The 20,851-nt window shown below is 44.7% G+C and overlaps 1 protein-coding gene across 5 annotated transcripts in view; it reads left to right on the top strand.

Moving 5' to 3' along the window:
- Positions 1-1,680: 1,680 nt before the first annotated feature.
- Positions 1,681-20,851, top strand: part of LOC4578345 (locomotion-related protein Hikaru genki) — a 126,931-nt gene continuing 107,760 nt past the window's right edge. For 2 of the 5 annotated variants that reach the window (XM_061654448.1, XM_061654450.1), the window contains exon 1: positions 1,766-2,657. The gene's annotated coding sequence lies outside the window, so the exon portion shown is untranslated. Of the gene's footprint in view, positions 2,658-20,851 lie in introns of all 5 variants that reach the window. The other 3 variants (XM_061654451.1, XM_061654447.1, XM_061654449.1) reach the window with 3 other exon arrangements.

Here is a 20,851-nt window from a genome sequence, read left to right as displayed (position 1 = left end):
TTTAATCGCCCACCATACGATCATTTCCATAAAACTAATGCATTTCTGTTAGAGATTAATCACACGTCAAATTTGTGTTCGTGTGTGGTTTATTTTCTTTTGCCCATATCACACGAACAGCAAATAGAGTATTCAACAAGAACAAGACGTGCAATAAACTCGATAATACATTGCAAATTTGGGGGAAAAATGGATAAAATCAGCTATGAACTACCCCAAACATTTACATACATTATTAATTGTACTATAGAGGAAGGGTCAAAATTGAAACACCGTCAAATAGAAGATGGGATTAAAAAATGAATGAATAAATAAGTCGAAAAATAGAATAAAAAATTGTACTCAAACTTGTGAAACATTTTTCAAACGATTTTATAACTCATCCGTATTGACATATAAATTGCATGTAAAATCGCTTACAGTTTATATAAATGTGATTTTTTTTACTATCTCTTAACATTTCAACCGTTAAATAATTAAAAAAAGGTTGTAAAGTTTCGTCCACATGCAAAGTGCATTTGCAAAGCGCATTGTGCAAAGTATGCAGCATCGCATTCCGCCCAGACACGTTCAGCTATCCCCGAACACCTAGCGTTGCACCTTTGTAAGATACGGCTCCTAGACACAATTGCATGGGATGCAATTTACTATAGAAATTCCGACCGCATTGTATAACGGGAAGCTGCGACCACCAAAGGACAAGCTTGCAGCATCGAACCTTCGGGGCGAAGGAGCTGCATAGTAAACGCGGCTCATTAAATAAGCGCACAAAACAGCAAATGTGTGGAAGATGGTGGAATAAATTCAACCTGTCACGATCATCTTCGTCGCAGGCTACAGTGTGCCACCGCCAGACAGATGCATCTTATCTCATATATGCTTTGGTACTTGCAAAGCAGGGGAGTGCTACACACTCGCTGGAGACACCTTTTCACACCATTTTGAGCGCGACACAAATAGACGCGCCAGTGTAAAGTGTCCTTTTTCATTTCCAATTATCCCGAAAGCCGTGTTACGGTTAGTCTTCCCGTTTGAATGAATGAACGTCACTTTGGCCGCTTTCGGCCGGGGTTGGAGGTCTTTGCGGTGGACGGGCAATGAAAGTAATCGTTAGGGAAAGCGTCGTCTGCCTTTTCCGGAGATCGCCGAGCAGGGGAGAGTGTGTGTGTGTGTGTGGAGGTTGAAGGTGCCATGTGTCACCTTTTATCGTACATCATTTCCTTTGCAGAAGCTTGGAAGGATTTTCCGTTTAGCGACGGACTCGCGACAGAAAAGGGTCGGTGTGTTCCCTTAAAGGTGTTTATTTTTGTTGATAGTTTTTTTCCCCCATTTCTTGCTCATTCTCACGCTCTCATTCTCTCTCTCTTCTGCTCCCTAGATCCATATGCTCCCGTAACGAACGTTACATGCACAGTGCTGCGAGTGCATCCCCACCTCGCCCTTAGACCAGCGGACTGCGAGCACGTGGCAGCTGCCGAACGGGACGAAGCGTGGCTCCTGCTGCAATCCGCTCGGTGTCGGTGTTTCGTCGGCTTGTAAACAAAAACCCACCCGCGGAGAGGGCGCAAAATGCACCACACAAACACACACCGACAAAAGGGCCAACAGTCCGCAGGGACACACTCCGCGCGGAAACCGTGGAAACTCGGCAACCCCATGCGCTCGCCGTCGACGCATGTCCGTAGAGAGCGAGCGTCCGAACTCGCGAGTGCACACGAGAGCAAAGCTCTTCGTATAGGCAGAGTATTGCTGGAGGATTGCGTTTACCGTACGCCAGCCATCGGAGTCCTCGGATTTCAGTCCTCGGCTGACTGTCAACCGTGCTGGACGCTTTGCTTCTTCGTTCGCGGGTGATAACGGCACTCTTCAGAAGGGACAGCTTTCTTCAGCCTCTTCAAGGCGGTGGACAGAGTTGGTGGACGGCAACAAAAAGGGAAGATTCGTAATTTGGCAAGATTCCTTTAAGTGTGTGTGCGGCACAGGCACAGGACTTGCGGCCCAGCCTTCCGCGACACCAGTGAGGGCTGATCAGTGTTGCTGCGTTGGTGGCGTTGTCTTCTGTGCATGTGCGGTGTATTTTCATTGCAGTGAAGTGAAAATTTGGTTCGCGTGGCACACTGGCCACTGAAGTGTGACGAGCTAAGTCGATAAATTAGTGTCAAATCAATCAGTGGAGAAAGCGGGAAACACACCCGCGCGGAACGCCGCCCGCAAGTGCTCGATCAAAAACTCGCAACGGCACTTTGCTTAGTAGGCTGGAGGGTTGTTTTTTTTGCCCCCTTTTCTTTTCGTTTTGTAAAAACCGGAGTTGATGGATTTTGTTGAAGGCTTGTTGTGACACTCGCAGCGAGACGCAGCGAGCAAAACCAGGTCGTCGTAGAAGGCGGTGTAGGTTTTGCTCGACTAAAAATTTCACCCCGCGCGGACACAAACGAGCGAGGAGCAAACTGGACGGTGTTGTCGTCGTGGCTGGGTAGTGCAAAGTGAAGTAGGTAGTGGTTGTTGGCGTCGTCGTCGTCGTCGGGTGGACTTGCTCAACTTTGAAGGGCGTTCTTCATTGTTATTCATCGTCTTCTTCATCGTACAGCAGCGCGCACCACCACTACCTAAAGGAGCGCGAAAGGAATCCCAGCTCCAGGCCAACGGCCATCGCAAGTGTAAGGTATGAAGAATATTTTCTTATTCTGTCGTCGTTGTTGTTGAAATTTTATTTAATTTTAAAGTGGCCGACTCGAGCGTCTGCGGGGCCAGGTTGGATCCATTTCGACCATCCGCCTCCTTCAATGGGGAAAACGAACGAGTGCGCTTCTGGTTTACGGTCATTAAATTTACACGAATGTTCAACCTCCCTCCCATCCTACACAGCTTCATCGGCAGGGTATCGGCCTCCTCCTTTGTACCTTTTGGTAGGGGGGTGGGTAGGACACAATCGAAGGTCGTAAGAATCTGCTCCACTCAGCGCATTTGACAGCGTTTTGCATACAAAGCACAAAAATACGACGAGGAGCAGCAACTCTCCACACCTGCCGGGGGGGGGGGGGGGGCCCTTCTGGAGAACGGGGAACTGGCGAATGGAAGGCCAACCGACCTCTTACGCTTGATGGGTTTTTCGTTCCGTTTCGTGTGGCGTTACAAGCGCGATGATACGATATCCCCCTTTCGGCCCTGATGGATCATTGCACCAGCAGTAGGCTGGCATCATCGTCGCCAGGGTTTGAGTGATGATGGTGGTGGTCCTTGGGTATTACAATTTGCTGCTTGACGATTTCGTTCTTTTTTCTTTGTATCTCCTTATCTACCGCCGTCAGCACCGTTTCCTGTACGGTGTGCCAAAAATGACGAAATGGAAATCGGAATTTGATTTGCGATGCAAATAACACGAAATGATGAGCGTCGGAGTGGTGAGCGGAGTGCACAGAACGGTGCCCCGGAACGGGATGAGTGTTTTATTCTCCTTCTTCCCTCTCTCTCTCTGCAGTTCAGCTACATTTACGCTTGACTTGTCTCCCCGCACTCTTCGCCGTCCGTTTTGACCAGCCCAGTCGCCCTTGCTTGCTTGTATGAAACAACCTCAAAGGGAACCGAACCTATACAGAGCCACCATCGGCATCGAAGACAAAAGCACACAGCGGCACGATGAGGGAGAGGTACAGAAAAGGAATATCGTTCTCCCCCCCCCCCCCCCCCCCCACACCCCCTTAACAAACGTCATCAAATGTCGTCGCCGTTGTCGCAGGTTGTCACCGCGCAAAGGACTCTCAAGTGAATTTCGACCACATTCCATGCCACTGCCGCAGCAGGCAGCCCCGCCATCACCCATCCGCTGGAATGCTTTGGAATGGCGATCTGGCGTTCGGATTTTGTGTGCCATCCATTTCGGCATCGTTTATGGCCAAAATGGTAATGGAATGAAGTGATTGGCCAACCGCTCCCAGCAACATTACACACCTACGGGGCCGCCGCCCCGGTGGCCCGATTACAGTGGGTGACGGGTTTTTGGTCGCCGAGCTGTGATGTGGAGTGGTTGGTTGTTTCTCGTGCAATGAAAGGACTGAGGCTAATGATATGACTCATGTTGATTAATTCTGACGTGTTCTATTCTTGTAATTGAGATATTCTGACATCGTTGAGTTGATGAATTGTTGTTATTGTATTCTCTCTCGTCTCGAATCTAATCGGAATCAAAATAAGCATGATTACTTATTTCTTTGCAGATACGGTATCTGGCTGATGTTTGATGCATCTTTCCAATGATTTTTTTAGATTTCATTATTATCAAAAACAACAAAATTGAAGCCAGAGTCTTTAATATCTGAAGTTGCTCAATCTAATGCTCTTATTTCTTCTTATTTGACACTGCAACTCTTAGTAGGACTACGCTCGCCTAAGCGACTAATAAGTTTGGCTATCTGGATTGTGTTGGTTCTCTCGTAGTAGTATACTCTGCGTATGGGCGTGTGCTGTTCGGTGGTTCAAAGCAACTAATCCACTTCTATTTATGATTCTTTTTGGTTTTTGTTCATCTATTCCTTTTATTGATCTTTACCAATTAATTTATGGATTGATTTTTTGTTTTATTTTTTGACTTATTTATTTTTACGATTTTCCAAATTTGTTTGACTCTTTGAATTGCGTCATTTGCATTATTACAGGGTTTCCCACGATTTATTGGTTGGTTCTCATCAATTTTTGGTAGAGTCCCATATTTTTTTGGTGCGTTCTCACGTTTTTTTGGTCGTTTCCCAGAATTTTTTGGTCCAATTGTATTGATATCCAATCGGAAAATACCAAAAAAATAAAAATCGTGGGAACGCACCAAAAAATCATGGGAACTGACCAATAAATCGTGGAAACCCTGTATCTTCTTCTTCTTCTTATGACGATGGGGGTTGTCCTCCTATGCTGCAATAAGCCTCATACTCAGAGGAATAACCATCTGTTATTGAGCTAGACTTCTTAGTCTATTGCTCTTTGGTTGTGTGTTGTATTGGTATCTTATTCTTTGGTTGTCACATCGTGTATATCACAGAGTTTGTTAATCACATGTCGTTGTTTTGTTTTGTTTATTGTCTATTTTGTCTTTTTGGTGCCTTTGTTGTGTGTAGTGTTTTGTAGTGTTTTTTTAACTGAGTTTAAACTGAGTTATTGCATTAATAATTAAAAAAAACTGAAGGACAGATTCAACGATATTTAGTTATCCAGGAACGAAACAATGAAAAGTCATGAGAAAGTTTGGAAACAGTACGGGGTACCTAGTAATCATTTGTTTCGTTTATTGCGAGCCTAAGTTTTGAAGAAGTTATTAAAGACGAATGAGTAATTTTGAGATTTTATGAAATTTGAGCTGTTACGGAACGAACTAAATAGCGATGGTCCTTCGTAATCATTGTTAAGAGGCGCCCTCTATCATCTTCTCGTAATCCAAGTGTTCCCCAGTAGCCCAGTGCCATTTTTAGACTGTTTTAATATGTTTGAGAAGTGTTATTTCCACTCTAAACATGAGAAGAATCCTTCTGTTTTTATTTAGCAATAATACTTGACATTAATTCCTGTCTAACGATAATGGGTTAAGAGCAAAATCCTTATACAATTGCGATTAGCAACACCACACGAACCAACAGCTACCATCTGTGGCTCCGAAATCCGATCATCACTGTAAAATGTCCCGGCCATCGTATACACCGTCGATGCGATTATATTTTATGTTGCTTATTCTATAGTCAACACCGCAGCGCGCCACCCCGGGATTTCCTCGTTTCTCTCTCTCTCTGTTTTTTTTGATTCCTTCCCCAATGAATGTGTCTGCAGCTGAGTACCTCTTCGCGAGTTTTGTGGCTTTCCTTTCCAGCCCACAGTTGCCCTCTCCCTTCTTAATGCCGTGCCGATAGCACTTGAGTTGATCCCAGAGCTTCTTCCGGCCGGCCGATGTGTAGTACCTACCGCGCGCGCTGCTGGACTACTTTGTCCGGATTGCGATGGGATTTTGTGTGTGTGTGTGTGTGGGTTCACTCATCGCATACATACATCCAAAACGAGAGCCAGGAGGCATGTGAGCAGGGCACAGGAAGTAGCGCGACGATTGGAACCGTGCAGCGATAAGAGATATACCGAGAGCAGAGGAGCAGCAACAAAAAAAAACCCTCGACTCACAAAACTCAAACCACCCAACGCGGACAGCGGGATCCCAAAAGGACCAGTGCCCTTTGGCGGATTACTTCCCAACCGGCACGTCCAGCGCCGTTCCCCGAAGGGTTTTCCTCCCTGCTACGCGCTCACGCTGCACAATGCTGCTGCGCCCACCAAGTGGAATGGTTTTTGATGAAAAATTTCTGTCCGCAAAGAACACACACATAGAGAGAGTGAGGGGACAAGAGATCCCATCATTAGGCTAGCGTTCGGAATCCGGCAAACGCAAACGATTACATAAATCACGGTGACCAGTCGCGCAATCATTATGCAGCCAGCCGGGGGAAGACACCCGCCCGGGACAGGAAAGTCCACGCGTTTCCTTTGCCGTTTCCCACTTGCAGTCCACAATGTCTCTAGAGGATTGGACCGTGCGGGTGGAGGAGTGGCATGGGACAGCCCGAATGCCAAGGAATTTAGATGAAACGGGAGAAATGATAAATTGTGAAAATTCCACACTGACTTTGGTTTCTCGCTTTAGCTTGCTGCTGCTGCTACTGGCCCTGCCGACTGGCCATTCAAATGTCGGCCAAACACTCGGCGGGTGGTCCGATCGTTCCGTGCACCTACTCTCTGGTAGGGCTACTCGGCAAACCACAAACGGGGGTAGAGGGCAGCCAAGGCAACGCAAGGAAAAGAAACGCGCGCACCACCAACTCCAACGGCACCCCGATGGCACTGGCTTTGGCAGCCCTTCGGCAAGCTTTCCCCCGGTTTCGGTCGGCAAATGTATTTCGGTATTTTGGAATTTCGGAATTTTGGAATTTCTGTCACCCTCGCCTCCCCTTAGGACCTTCTCTCGCTCCCTCGAAACAGCTCCCTGTCGCTCGTGTGAGCTTTCGGGGAAACTTTTTCTCCTCCACCCATATATTTCCCATGATACGGTTCACCGCGAATTTCGAGTGACGTGTTCCCCGCAGCTCATCCTCTCCCCCCCCGGGTCGCCTTTCCCCCCCTTTTTTGTAGCTCTTGCTTTCACTGCAAAAGTTTCACCGGCGAGGAGGTGTCGCCGGCGGTGGTGGACGAGTGGGCTGGCTTTTCCCTAGCCTAACTTTTCCGACACCTTGCAAGCCACGAAGGAGGAGGGTGTGGTGAATGGCTCAGTTTCAGGCAGTGAGACGTATGTGGCAGTTGAAGGGAGTCGGGGGGTTTTTTTCATGCAATTTTAAATCATCTACTCGCTCACATACACACACACACACACTGGTTGCATATAGAAATTTGTGAAATAGAAGAAGGCTAAAAAATAGAAAAATGGAAAGCTTCTTTGAGCGGCGGAATTTTTGATTTTTGAAATCCTTTGCAACCACCCCCTACTGAGCTGAACCTGAGTGTGGCTGAGGCTCGGGTAGGGGAGGAACAAAAAAACTTTGCCCAAACAGATCAGCAACGGTCAGTGAGTCACACGCGCGAATAAGCTAATCGATCGTGACGTACGTCCTGCGACGAAAATGTCGCTCGCAAGGTGAAACTATTTAAGGGATCAGCCATAGATTACGCAATCCCTCACGGAGCAGTTTCTTCAAACGTTACGAGTTGCAATATAGGTAGAATGGTAACTTGCGCCCCTTGCTACAAATTATGTCGACAGCTACCAAACTGGGCTTGTTGGAGGCAAACACACCATCGAATAAAATTTCACTCTTGGGCAGATTCCTACGGCACCACCTGTTCATCGACACCATAGGCCGGAATGAGCTATGGAACATCATACAGAGGTATCAATTTCCTGGGAAGTTGATCCGGCCGTTAGAGGCCATCATGAACGGGGTGCAGTGCCAGGTGAGAGTGTGGAACTTGATGTCGGAATCGTTTGAATCTCACAGGGGTCTGAGGCAAGGTGACGGACTCTTCTCTCTGCTCGTCAACATCGTCCTGGAAGGTGTCATTCGAGGCGCGGGGCTAGATAACGACATCCGTGACTACCGGGATCCTCTACCGGTCTCTCTAATTTCTTGGATTCGCGGATGACATCGGCATCATCGGCAGGACAACAGCGAAAGTGTGTGAGGCGACCACTCGAGTCAAACGCGATGCAGCAAGAATTGGATTGCTAATCAATGCGACGAAGACGAAGTACTTGCTTACCGGAGACCCATATCAACTAGGAAGCAGTGTATTAGTTGACGCCGACAATCTTGAGGTGGTAAAAGAGTTCTGTTATCTTGGGACGGTGGTTACTTCGGACAACGAAATCTGCTGCAAAATCCAGAGATGTATTGTGCAGGGGAATCGTGCATACTATGGGGTTATATGGTGAATCATGGTGAAAGAGAAGGAGGAATATTAAAATATTGTTACGGAACACAAAACAAGATTCTAAAAAAACTCATTCTTGGTATTAAACAGATTCGTATTCGGTTGATAAAACACCCATGATAGTTTATTCGTGGGAAGCAATCAGAACAAGTATTTCAAGCGTTGTTCAGATCAGACTGAATGTTCGAACGTGATTCAAAAATTTAAAAATATTATCATAAATTTATGCTGCCTAATAGTGATGCCATTCATAAAATGAATTCAGGGGATTTAAGCAGTTCTCATACTTTTCACACTATTTTAATGCTTATTGAATCGCATGTGAAGTTGTTTGCCTGTTCTTTTCTTGCTAGGTGATATGTGATGCGATGTGGAATCCATGACAGTCTTATTGGAACGTCAAATTTACAATTTCTATTGGAATTGTCATTCCTAAAGGGGTACCGTGCAATCCAAATCCTGTTTTGTGTGAAATTCAGAAATGTGACAGTTTTATCATCAGTGCGCTATACATATCACTCGTGTGAAAGAGTTTAGAAAGTGTGTCAAACGTATCAGTACCTAGGACTGCGTAGGAACGAGGTCCCGTAAAGTAGAACGATTTGATAAGTAGCTCATTACAGGCAGTTTAACATTTAACAGTACTTACCGATTCAATTTTTAATTGTGATTATACAGGGTTTTCCAAGTCACTTTCGAAGTAAACATTGTTATTCACCGCGTGCAAGATGTTGATCCACATCATTCTGACATTTCTTTGCCATTATAATCATTTTTAATTTCTTCAACATGATTTTCAACACGACTCAAGCTGGATTGAGTTTGATAGTTCTTTGTTATGTGTTGAAAATCATGTGTTGAAACAGAAATTTCATTTTGAGGCAAACAAACCATTTGACAGCTGTTGAACAACATCTTGGATGCGGCGAATAACAATGTTTACATTCGAAACTGACTTGGAAAACCCTGTAATGATGAACCAGTCTAGTCATCGCTAAAAGGATGTTAATTGGTTCATGAATTTTACAGAAAATGAATGTATGCCCCTTGTAATAATAATTGTTTTAAGGGCTTTTTTCTGTCAAGTGACCTTCAGGATGGCCAAATAAATTTTGGCTAATATTTCAGATTCTTTTAGTTGCATATTTTGGTGTTACGTAGTTTATAGATGACACCTGCATGAATGTCAACCGTCACAGAGAAAAAAAAAACAATGGTTGAAGCAGGTTTAACACAATGCGCAACGGTGACAAATCATCGATCCATACACAATCCACTGGTCACATTTTTCACTTTTCCACACTTTTCCGTTTGTAGGTCACACACACACACATACAAACAAACACACCGAGCTTTTGCGATCAGGTTGTAGTGTGCCACTCTTGAATGTTGCGTCGTTGTTTGCGTTTGGTTTGGTGTTGAGTGTTTATTTTAAGGGGCACACAACCTTTCACCGGGCTGAGCCAAAAATCCACCCACCCCCCTCCTACCTCTCCGACACTACTCTCCTCCCCTAACCACGGAAAGCTCGTTTTTCGTTTATCAGTATTACTTTTGCCTTGGAAACCTTTTCCCTCTTATCGCCTAGCACACCACCAACAGCATTCGTGTGCAGCAGCTGTTGCCCGATTTGGTCGTCGCTCCTGGTGGCCCCCGTTTCATGTCGTGCCGAGGCGACCTTCCCTTTTCTTTATTCCTGGGAACGAGAAAAAGTAACGTGCCAAGTGTTTCCTTTATTTTTACATTTCCCTTCCGTGGGACGGGAGAAAACGGGAAATTCGAATTGTTTTATTGTTTGCCTTTGATATTGGTGCCAAATGTGTGTGTGTGTGTTGAACGACCGGGATCGGTGCCAGTCGGAAGATCGGAACGCCACCGTCCCAAATGCCCTTTCCTCCCCGTTTGGTATTGTCCTTGCGATTGGAGGGAAAAAACCTTTATGTGTATGTGTTCTCCACCGTCTCATGCCTTGGAAATAAAGTAACAATTTCCCTGTGTTTCGTGAACACGAATGCTGACGTGTGTGTGTTCGCGCTGGGAACGCTTTGGGAGTTTTCCCTGGATAGAGGAGGTTCCCGCATAGCCCCGGCAGCTGGTAGGAACTTTTGGGTGTAGTGTAGCTGTGTGTGTGTGTCCCTCCCTCGGTGGTAGGGGGCCGGGCTCTACCGGGCTGGTACCAAGCACAATGTTTCGCCGGCACAAGGAAGAAGTTGCCGGGAAAATGCAAAACCCTCGCACCTTCCTCATTATGATGCTATCCTGCCCGGTTGCCCTCGAACCGCCTTCTCCTCTAGGATCATGCCCGCTGGCAGCGGCGAGTTGAAAAAAGCCCGCACAGGAACGTTGGAAATTTGATTGAAACTTTTCCTTTGTGTGTGCGAATTCATGGTATTCCCCGCTGCTTCCCGTACTTCTTCCCGCCAAGGGTTCTTATCGTCTGCCCTGCATCGACATCGACCCGCCCCCCTCCCCGGAGTTGGTGTGTATTTGGCGGACAAATTTTCGATTTCTCACACCCACCTGATAACCTAACCTGATTCGACTACCCCATCCCGCTCCAGAAGGCAGCCCATTTCCCAGACAGCCCCGTTAGTGCTGTGAACCACCATCGTCGCTCGGTGTGTGTGTGTCTGGAGCGAGTTTATATTGACCGCCGTCAGAAAGTATGGCCGGCGGGCGTGTTTTTACCAGCGAGCGTACAAACTTTTTACACCACGCACACCCTGCCGTGCACCGTCCTCCGTTCATCTCCCCTCCCGGTAGTGGCTTTGCACTTTTCACTCACTCACGCCACTGCCATCAGCTCATTCTCCGCCCTCACCCGCACCTTGAAAAAGGCTGATTGCTATTAGCGTCGCCGATACACACGGCCCATGATGTGGCGGATTGGAGATAGATCGAAAAGGTAAAATGTCATTATCACCCGGCGGAGGCAGATTCAGGGCGGATGAACTCTGGACGAAGTCAAGCTGTGCGGTGCGAGAGATGTTGAGGTTTTTGGCTAGGGCGTGTGGTCTCTTGCTGGTTGGATGGGATGGGTGTGGTGGGGATAAGGCAGTTGGCAGTTTGGTGTGGTGGTTTTGTGCCGCTCGTTCGACAGCATTCAAGAGGTTCCAAAACCAGGGGGTTATGAAGCTGTTCTGCGAACTGTATAACCTGAAGCTGGGAGAGCCGCCTTTTAGTTGGTTGTCCTTTGACGTCCTTGGTTTTCGTGTGGAAAAGTATACCTTTTTCCCTACACCCGCTTTTCATCAACACTGCCCTCCCCCCCCATCAGAGGATAATCTTGCCCCGAGCACGGGGCTCGATTTCGCGGTTCAATGGAGTTTGTCGGCGAATACTTGGCACAAATTTGATCCTTCAAACGCACCAAACACGTAGCGTAAATGCGACAAATATCGTTTCGGCGAACCGCGTTGGTAAAGGTTGTTAGGTAGCAATATGGGTGTAATGTTCAATGTAAAAACGGGAAGCGAAAAAAGGGGAAAGTTACATTTCTTCTAGAGATTGAGGATAGAATCTGTGTGAAGCAAATATTGCGGGCATCATCCACCGGGCAGATCATGCGCCCGGAACGCTATAAAAGCTATAAAACATTCGATTTAACCTTCCGCTCAGTTTGGGTTCTGGTGCGAAAATAACTTTCCGGGAAATCTATAGCGCGATGGGGATCCGTTTGATAAGACGATGGCTTGGATGCACCTGGCATTGGCTGCAATGAGAGGGCAGCAATGCAAATTCGCTCAAATTAACGAATGCCAATTGGAAGTGCAGATGGGTTGAGCACTGAACGATAAAGACGTTTTGTTTTTGGAACTTCGTTGCGGAATGGTGGCAATTCATTGGTACATTGAAACTAGGAAACAATATTGAAATTCTAATATCTCTTCTCAAGGCTATCATCTTTCGATTGTAACATTTCTATTATTTTGGGTTCAAATTGACTCATTATGAACTTACATCTGTCCAGTTTGAGACACAACTTTGGTTTGGTGCCTGGACAGTTATTAAATCTCAATACCTCAGATAATATTACAGCAAGGACCTTCTTATACCATTGAACCATTAAAGACATGACATGTGTCAAAGACATACACAGTACTGTTACGTACTTCTCCTAAGAACATGATTGCAAGCCTTTCATCACTGTGAAAAATAATAGCCAGTATCACGATGTAATAAGACATTTTAACAGTCGTTTCAAGCTCATCATGGTTCAACCAAATTCATTTGTTATTCATTCCTGTTAACTTAAATTATCGTCAAAACAGTTAACAGCCCACATTATGCTAGAAAATGTCTGGTAAACACACCTTTTCATTGAAGTAGGGAAAGTCTTGCAGCCTTCGGCGAATCTTTTTGGAACAATTCACGCTATTTGCAGAGAAATACCGAGTTTTTTCGTGTTTGGACATTTTTTTAATTGCTTAAAAGCCTAAAGTGCTCGCATTTCTTACAACAAGAACCCATACTCATCAATTTTTAGTGTCAAATACGATGTCACACTTATTTCTGGTGGAAGGGGAAAGATTCGCCAACAAATATTTGGGGTGTGTAAACGTAGCGGAACTTGGGGCAAGTGTGCCACCTGAAGCATTTCAAGTTATAACTCATTAAAACATGTTTTTCAAGAGCCGATTTAAATCTCATAACCATTTTACATCTATTTCCTCACTTATAAATGAGTTTCGCTTGAAAAAAGTGCAAACAAAACAGTTTTTGAAGCGTTTTAAAAAGGGTCCAAAAAGACGTTCTTTTTTGGGCTATGGGGCAAGAGTGCCACTCGTATGGGGCAAGACGGCCACCTGGTTAAAATAACCGTATTTCTTAGATAATTGGAAATTATTACGTGTGTACCACTAGTGTATATATTCCTACATGTATTTAGTCACCAATGAACCCTTTTTGACCACCAATTGTACCACAATATGGTTTGTTACTTTTCTGTTTTTCTGGCGTGGAATCCGCTCACAATAGCGCACCATTCCGCAGCACGCTACAACAATGTTTACATTTTGGACAGCTCGCGCCTATGAAAGATGGTGGCACACTTGCCCCAAACAGAGATGGCACACTTGCCCCAAAAGTTGTAACTTTTTTTAAATTTAATTTTTCAGTGACAAAAAAAAAGTTTTTTTTTCAACTAACCCCACAAAAAATTTCACGTTTTCTCAGCTATACGGTGGTGTAAATATTTTCTCGGTTGATTGTTCGCATGATTTTTGAGAGCTTTTTTGGTTGGATTAAACAATTATAATATTCTGCTCTATTTTGAAACTCAACATAAATCAGTTCAAAACAATGGGAAATTTCGATTGGTCTATATGCAATTAGGCTCAGAATACTTAGTCATTTGAAAGCAACCAACTGTATACACAATTGATCATTAAACTAAAGTTTTTAAGGAAAAATGCTTGGTGGCACTCTTGCCCCGTATGGCACACTTGCCCCAAATTCCGCTACCTATTTAGAGTCGCATAGGTTCTTGACGATCGTTTGTTTAACTACGGCTTAGGACCAGAGCACATTTTGGATATTTTCTTTTCAATGATACTACTAAACAAAATGGATAAAATATTGCACTCGACGTTTTTGTTGCAGTTGCCGTAAAAAAGGTTTTATCACCTGTTTGATAGTTCCACAAGATCCACTTGACTTGTACGACTTGCCTTAAATTTGTGTATCAATCGTTAACTCAATGCGTTTGCGATGCCAATGTCGAGCAAATGGTCTTTTACAATCATTTTGATTATTTAGTCAGTTTGAAATTTGAAACGATAGCACACTTTCTCATACAATTAAGCCAACATGCTACGGGTTTCTTCCACAATTCTATTAGATTTGACCCACATTGATACATTGTGAAAATACTATTTTGAACACTTCTTTCACTAGAACAACCCTCGGAGGCGATTGTTTTTATGTTGAAAATGGTTTTTACTGTTTTATTATCGCTATTTTCAACATTATTTTGAAATTTTCTTCCGTAGAACTTCTTACGTATTACAGACAAAGATTCGTGTCATTCGTGGATGGCAAAAATTGCACAAAAAATATTCGCCGAACTTTGCGAATTTTGCCGTAGGAGATAGTGATTTTGGCAGGAGTTTTTGAGCAGTAATCGTTTTATGGTAACAAGGCTAATGACTATCATCGGTTATGCCGATCTTTCTAGACTTACATACGAAATCTAACAGTTTAGCCAGTTCATGTTGCGATGTAATGGTCTGAATGGGAATTGAACCCGTCTGTCTTTGTTGGAGCTGACTAGTCTGTTGAATGTACCAGGCTGCTCCTTTATTCCATAATTTGCGACAATAACCATTTACAGGGTTTCCCACGATTTATTGGTTGGTTTCCATCAATTTTTGGTGGGTTCCCATATTTTGTTGGTGCGTTCCCACGATTTTTTGGCCGTTTCTCAGAATTGTTAGATCCAATTGTATTGATATCCAATCGGAAAATACCAATAAATTATGGGAACGAACCAAAAATCTATAGGATACGATAAAAAAATCAAGAGAACGCACCAAAAAATCCAGGGAACTGACCAATAAATCGTGTTAAACCCTGTATCAAACAATATATTCCTTACATTTTTACTTTTTGTTATGTTATTTTTTGATTATTTTACATTACAGTTTTATTAAAGTCATTAATACATGGAAAAAAACACTATTTATTCAAACAATTAAGCTAGTCCCTACCACTCCCTTTTCAGATTTTCTTTTCAAAGAGCTGGAAACGAGGGTTTCGGATATTACTATTACCCACTGCGAACATCGTCATTTCTCAGATAAAACACCGGGCACACCGGTGTCACTTTTATTGGCTAACGTTTTTCCCTTCATTTTCCATCAACGATAAACTGAACATCATGCTTCACGTGCGCACATACACATACATGTTGTGACACGGGCATCACTGAATGACGCTCTGATTTTCTGACACGCTTATTTTCCCTCAGCCCTTGCGGGCGTCTACGGAAAACACAATCCAGCGCTCCCGCCAGCGGGATCATATTTTTGCACCACCAAATTGCCCAAAATCGCGCTGGTTCGCGCACAGCGGGGAAAACGGGGGGCACTTTGTGTGACTTTTGCTTTTACTTTCTCCAAGTGTTTTCTCTTCCATTTTCTCCCACTCCGCCGGTGAACCTCACCCACTCCGTTTACTTTTAGCTGCTACAACCATCGATTGCAGCGTTCGGGTTTTTGTATTGTACTGCTGCGCGGCACACACAAAAAGGAGGGACAGAAATAAAAATAAAAACATTCCCTTAAATGACGCGCGTTCTTTATGCCTTCCCGTTTCAAAAATGGCTTTCCGCTTTTCTGCATTTTCCAACCGGTTTGGTTTCCTTCCGGAGAGGTTTTTTGTTTGTTTGTTTGATTTCTGTCTACACACTTACACTCACCGGCAGCCCAAAAGTGCCGATGTAGCCGTGTTTTCACCTGTTTAATAATAATGATAATAACCAATAGAAACCAAATGCCACACACACCGGCTTTATTGCGATCACTGCGAGGGTAGCAAGGTTACAGCATTTTCCCAACTGATTGGCAACCCGCGTGTGTGGCTTTTTGTTCGGTTTTTTTGGTGCTCTTGGAGCTCTGCTGGAAGGAATGGAGTAAAAATTTGTCAATAAACAGAATCACGGGAAGCGAACAAAAGCGAGCGCTCCAAAAGGGAACTTTTACCGTTCATAAACGGTTCATTACAAGCATGTGTGCATTTGTGTGTGTGTGTGGTTATTTCGAATGAAATTTATCCCATCGCAAAAGCGACTTCTTGCTTTTGGTGGTGCCGGCACACGGGGTTGACATTGGCACTTCTTCGCCACCACTAGCAGCAGCCGGTTAGCAGCAATATTTATTTAGAACTTCATTGAACACACAACGCAGGCTGCGCCAACGTTGTCGTGTCGCTTGCCTTCCCTTCCCCCCAAACTTCCACCGAGGTGGAAAAGTTAAATATAATTTCCACACAAATGACACGGTGGCCGCCCGAAAGTTACGCCAATACTGTCGCCCCGGATCGACCACGTACACGTCGTATATTTGGATTATGTTTGACTCTCCTTCCTGTGTTGCTGCGCTTCCTGTTCGCCGGTGTCCTTTGCCTGCACCTTTGCCATCCCGGCGTGGTGGCCAAAATTTAGAGCGAGAGCGAGGTTCGAGGTTCGAGATCATTACCAATTATCGTTTAGCGTTTCCCGAAATGGCTTTCGGTACATATTTTATTAACCACCATCGGCAACCGGATGGAATAGAGTCAACATCGCTTCCAGTGTGTGTGTACGTGGATGCTGGAACTTTCAGTTTGCCCGCATTGGGTCGTGCTGAGGACAACAAACACGTGTATGGGGTGGTGTGGAAAACCGTTGCGACAAACGGCAGATGGCGAGGAGACACACCGCGCGCGGTAGTTGATGGTTTTGTTGACCTTGGTAAAGATTATCGGCGTGCGAACGTACGTCACACTGCGGGCGTTTTTGGGGGTGAGAGCGTTCAGTGTCACAAAAAAAAAAGAGGGACCAGCTAGTTTACCAGCGCTCCACCAGCTACGAAGCTAGTTAATTGATGTTTTAAGTCGATGTGGGAGAGCTTGGGATTGGGTTTGTGTGGCAGGAAAATGGTTCGCTCTGCAGAGTGCCGCGCCAAAGCAACCTTTGGACAGCACGAGCGCTTCGTGGGCTCAGTACATGGATTGATTGGACGAAAAAGGTGTGTGTGTGTGCTTGGAAAAGGTTGAACGATTAATTTATTGCACCCGGTGATTTATGTGCGATGTGCGAAAAGTAGATGGTTGATGCGGTCCTCCATTTACCCAGCGGGTGACAAAAGCGGGTGTGTAGTGGTATAGAGTTTAGTGAATGAAAGTAACTGCTGTCCACTGGGTGCGCTGGAGCTAGAATAAATCAGACCCTGGGCCACGCACCCTTGTGCCAGGGTGTGTCGGAAAATGTAACTAAACTTTTGTTCGGCGATGGGGGGGCTTTGTAAATTGGAGGAAATAATTCAGCCGTGATAAATGAGCGATACGTGATCGATAAGTTGATATGATACATTCGCTCTGTGTGTGTGACTGTCGCAGTTTGTGTGGGAGCACACTGGCACAATAAAATGAAGCCGTGTTTGGCAATTAAGGTGCTTGGGTATTGTTTGTGAAACAATTATTTTGATGCCGATTGTTGTTATGGGCTCGCGCTTACTTTTTAATGATGGCACTGACTGGAGCGATACCATAAATAAGCCATCTGGCGCTCGACCATTCAATGGTTATTGCGCTTCGGTAATAAAAGTAATGCTCTGTGTAACAATAAAGAGAATATTTAACAACGAAAAATGCATATGTGAACTCCAAAAAAAGTGCTCGAAAAAAAAGCAGCAAACAGTGCATGTGCATTTTATATTTACAATCTTTCGTCGAAATCTCTGCTTCGAACCGCTCGGAATCAGCTGTTTCGACAATTATTCTCCCCATCGTTTGAGTTGCTCTCTCTCTCCTTCCCTTTTTCTCTACATAAGCACTTCTCCCATTCGAAAAGAATTGTAACAACTCATACGAGGATTTTAACGAGCCATTTTCCCCGTGCGCGTGAGGAAAACGTGCAAATGGTTGCTTCACATTGCATTATTAATTCGATTGCTTTCCAATCATCTTTACGAGCCTTTGTGGCATGATTGAAAGGATATCATCGGGAGGAAAAGGAGGAGGATACCGCTCGGGGTGCACGCTGTGGCTGCACGGTGCCGCTCACTGTACGCTCCCAGGGCTAGATAATAGCTTTTCCAACAGAGTAAATAATAAATTAAGGCTAGCATAATCCATGATAGAAGGCATCCGTTTTCCCCGGGAGCACTGGATATATCGCACCGTGCAAACATACGAAGAATTTCGAAGTTGCGCAGCGCACGTGGATCGTTGGTCAGCTCCGGTGGAGGCGTTGGCGAGCTCTGGCTGGACGGTACATTGGGTGCGAAAGTAGGATGAGAGGCTTTTCGTCGGACGGATCGAGCGCTTTCGTTGTGTGTTTCGTGTGTTTGGTGCGACACATTCTCTTATTGGCATGATTTTTAGCAACAAATATTTAGTATGCGTTAGATGGATTGTTTTTTTTTATTGAGGATTACTTTGGGTTTTCGGATACGAAACAAACTTCGATTTCGAGTGAGTGTGCGAAAAATTAATTGGAAAACTATGTGGTAATCAATTTCAAGTTACTAAGAATACATCTCATGAGATATTCAGCTCAAATTGAATTTGTATTCGTATTACATTCTTTTTATACGCAGAAATGGATCTGAAACATGGCCAGCAACGGATCGAGATCTAAGAATAGAAGAGATTGCAGGATTCTTTCTTATTTGCACGCAATGTTCGTGTGATTCTTATTGATTCCAGATAAGAAATAGTTACCAGGGCCAGGCTAGAAGATATTTTGGAGAAGGGGCAATACTTTGCTCTTTTAAACTTGCGATACGAGATCAGTGATTTGGGCAATTTGTGTTGATACATTTGTGTTTACAGGGTGTCCCACGATTTATTGGTCAGTTCCCGTGATTTTTTGGTGCGTTCCCATAATTTATTTTTATTTTCCGATTGGATATCAATACAATTGGACCAAACAATTCTGGAAAACGGTCCAAAAATCGTGGAAACGCACCAAAAAAATATGGTAACCCACCAAAAATTGATGGAAACTAACCAATAAATCGTGGGAAACCCTATAAAACAAAATAGACGAAGTATGAATGAAATGAAAATGATTGATAAATTACATTCTATTAACGTATTTTATGACATGATTTAAGAGATATCAAAAATGTTTTCTTATCCACAAAGACTTTTTTACACCCAAAACCCTAGAATCAGTCAGTTTCTTGGCCGGAATCTGTTTTTGGGTAACAAAAAATCCTTTCAATGAAATTTCTCACACACCTTATCAAACCATCAAAAGATTAAATTTCCTTAACGATGAGGTTCAGCTTGCAGGAATTTCTTCCACTATAGGAGTTTAATAGTGGGCAATTTGTGTTTTTTACACCAATTCTGGTTATGAAAATAATGCACTGTTGCCCACATTCAAGCAAGTTGTCTGGTCTGGCTTGAAAATCGAAGCACCTGATTACATCACCAGCACCGTACAGTTTTCGTGCCAAACGTTACACCCCGGTGGCCTGAGGCTACGACCTTCAGACAAATAAGCGTTCATGGAAAAGGGAGGGCCTTTAAACCCAAGAAGCTCGTGCCCAGTCCAGCATTCCAACACGTAGCTCCCCAGTTAAAGCTTTTGCACGAAAAAAGCCTTCCGAAAGAGCTTTCAGAAATGGATGTTTCCCCCATCGTACGCTAGCACGGTCAGGCAGTCTCCCCAAAAACCCTCCGTCATACGATCCGGTCATCCAAGGCCACGACACTGCCAGCACCCGAATAAAGGTAGAGGTTTGAGAGGTTCTCTGATACACAACTACGTCAAGACACCCGCTGGATCGGTCGTAGATTAAAGTTTCCCCGCATTTTCCCTCCCCTGCTGGAAGCTTGATGTAATTTAATCACTCTCGGTTGGCCTGCCGGGACGGTAGCGAGGACATCGCCCACGTGTCGCCACAGCTCTGTGCTCCAAGCGCGCGCGGACAGTGAGAGATTAAAAAGAGGAATGTCAATTTCGGTACACTTCTCGGGATCTGGAGTGGAGGTTTGAGGTCTCTCGACCAGTGTGGCGACCGTCGTGGCGAAATAGCTTGCGCGTTCGTGGCGTTGGAATTGATGAAAATTGATTTCTCGCTTTTGTTTCCTTTGAACGGTGCGATTAGAACGCGACCCCAGTGGCAGTGGACACCGTCACCAGTGTGTGGTCCTTGTGGAGTGTTACGAATCTCGTTTGGAGAACGAAAAAAGAAAGAAAAGCAAACCGTTCAGCCCCGGTAATGATGGAGATGAAAACGATGATAGACGAATTCCATTCCTAATGGACAGATTGATTCGAGGAACAAAAGAGACATTGAGCGCGGAATGAGGAGAGTAGTAAGTAAGCACGAACGAAAAAAAAAAATGGGAATGAAATACAAAACCCTGGAGTTAGTCGGACGGTAAAACAATAAGGAAAAACAAGCAACAACAACAAAAAAAACGAAACATTCGACAAGCAGGGAAAGTTCTAGCTTTCCGTAGGGGAGCGTTTTTGAGGGGTTCGGCGAACTACCACGGTGCGCGCCCACCCAGGAGAACAAGCTAACGAAATTTTGTGAACCAAACTGAAACAAAGCCCAAATAAAGCCCAAACAAAGCCGAAAGGATCGCCCAGAGATTTGGCGCCGGGGGTACCCGTCGGCCTTTAGGCACTGTTTTGGGTTTATTTGGGGGGGGTCTTGGGCACGCTTCGCAAGAACCGAGCGAATTG

The sequence above is a fragment of the Anopheles gambiae genome, chromosome 3 (genome assembly GCF_943734735.2).
Source record: "Anopheles gambiae chromosome 3, idAnoGambNW_F1_1, whole genome shotgun sequence".
NCBI classification, from domain to species: Eukaryota; Metazoa; Arthropoda; class Insecta; order Diptera; family Culicidae; genus Anopheles; species Anopheles gambiae.
This window is presented reverse-complemented; position numbering and strand designations above follow the sequence as displayed.